This window comes from Pteropus vampyrus, unplaced genomic scaffold, assembly GCF_000151845.1.
Source record: "Pteropus vampyrus isolate Shadow unplaced genomic scaffold, Pvam_2.0 Scaffold121, whole genome shotgun sequence".
In the NCBI taxonomy this organism is placed as follows: Eukaryota; Metazoa; Chordata; class Mammalia; order Chiroptera; family Pteropodidae; genus Pteropus; species Pteropus vampyrus.
Genome location: NW_011888902.1, coordinates 3,647,503 through 3,649,785, shown reverse-complemented (window position 1 = coordinate 3,649,785; position 2,283 = coordinate 3,647,503).

Genomic DNA, 2,283 nt, shown 5'->3' with positions numbered 1-2,283 from the left:
TTGAAGGTGTGAGGTAGGACCCTGGGATCCGCAGGTCGGATGAGACCCTCAGGTAATTCTGACACAGAGATGTGTTTTTTAGAAAGTGTTGTCAAGAACCATTTTTCCAGTCCTGAGCCAAATGAGTTCTGAAACGCAGAGGGGAGAAATGGGTATCAGAACCGTGTCAGAACCGTGAAGTCTCTCGGAGGGACCACTCCCTGCCCCGCCTGCAGGCTCCGGCATGGCCTCCATGGGCTGCCTGGGACAGGGCACCTGTTTTCAGGGGTCAGGGGTTTGTATGAGGAATGGCTGGGGGTGTTCTGGCTAACTATGCGTCATCAGAAAGGTCTATGTTTTCAAAAGCTCAACTCGGAAGCGTCTTTACAAAATATCTGTCAGTTCTTGAGAACTCGTTTGTAAAATTTTCAATGGTTATACTCAGTTACTTTCCATTACTCATTATATTTGCTTCGTGTGATGTAATATTTACTTTTCCATTTGGCGGACAGCTCTTTTTTTATAGGTGTCTTGATTTCATTGAGTAAACCGTCAGCTGTTGGTGGGAGGCTATTCAAGCCAAAATATGATTCTTACTCTTAGATCCACACAGCCCAGGAAATTCTCAGTTGAGTACTCTTTTCTAGCTACTCTTCTAATATGAAATATTATATGTAATATAATTAACTTCCTTTATACTAATGCTTCAGACAGTAACAAGCGGCACGTTCCTAAAAAGCCAACCCAATATCAGGGTTTAAAAATATTATTTTTTGTTTTTCTGAATATTGTAATATGTAATTATAATAAATTCAAACAAAACTGAATTAAGTTAGAAAGTGAAAGCTAACCACAAATAGATTGAGAGTTAGGTTTGGAGTAAGAATCAGGAGTGTTTGTTATACATATCACTTGGTAAAGTCTACAAAGATTTTGCATTTTGATCAGGACGTTTTGGTGTCACCATCGAAATGGCTAGGTTGCACCTTATCTTACTTCCGACTTCCTGTTAACAAAATAAATCAAGCTAGGTTCAAGGACTAGTACTTTTTTTGGTCAAGACTTTACTTATTGAAAGGAAGGTACGGCAATAACCCACACACTCCCTGCCCCACACCTCTGTAGCCTCCCCCATTGTCGAAATCACTCACCTGAGTCAAGTACTTAGTAATAGCCTAACACCATTTATAGAGAATCTGCCACAAAATCACATTCATTCTGCACGATACCCTTATTATACCCTTTTCACTCATGTAAAGTGGCTCAGAGGCCTCCAGGAACATCTCCGAGATCACGTAGCTAGAAAGTGCCTGAGATGCCTCTCAAAACCTAAGCTGTCTGATTCGTTTCCCAGACATTGCCGTAAAGACAATCCTTTACATCTTTAGACTTTATTCCCTGTAATCTGGTCCAGGGTCGTCTAAAGCAGGACATTTAGCCATCCATGTCAACAGAAGGGGGGCGGCTGCTCCTTCTCCGCGGTGGTGGTTTGCGTGGCCATAACAAGTAAAGCTGCCCTTTTGCCACCACTGGGCAGGATTCTGCCCCACTCTCTCCGAGGGAAGCTTCCCGGGTCTGTAGACACAATTCCAGCCTTGTTCGTGCCTTCAGGGTTGCATTTGAAACCATCCGAATTCCTGGGTTACTAGGAACACCTGCCTTCCACCGAAATGCAAATATCAAACAAAACCAAATGTAGGAGATTCCGGGGCTGTGTGTCATCTGTATCAGCCACACTCCACTCCTCCCCCTCGGGAGGCATGATCGAGACTTGATTACAAGGTCTTTTTGATGATGCTGCTCAAAGCCGTTCAAAAAAACATCATCTCCTCTTCACACGACATGGACTATATTGAGCAACATGAAGTCATGATTACAGCGCACTAATTTTAGCTAAGTCAGACGTCTTCATGAAAGCCTTGCTCGTGCCTGCCCAGCCACTGCTGGCTGAGTCAAAGTTCACATGACTTTGGACAAAAGGAGAAACAGTCAGTAATCCGCTGTCTTTCTGTCAAGCCTGAAGGAGGCGGTCCAGTGCATGCCTAGGTCCCACGAGTTCTGCTGCCTGTCCCAGGGTGGCCCCCATGCCATCCCACTATCGGCTGGCTTTTCAGTGACTCAGGCAAGATGGACGAAGGTACGGCCCTTTATGGTCCTCACCCCACCCGACCCCTTCGACAAAGGACCTGGTTTTAAGGACCACGATGCTAATTCTCGCCTCCCTCATGGTCTTGGTTGTTCTCAAAGTGGGTCTTGTTATTCCTCCTCTATGATCTGCTTTAAAGTACCTTGTAATCCTAAAAA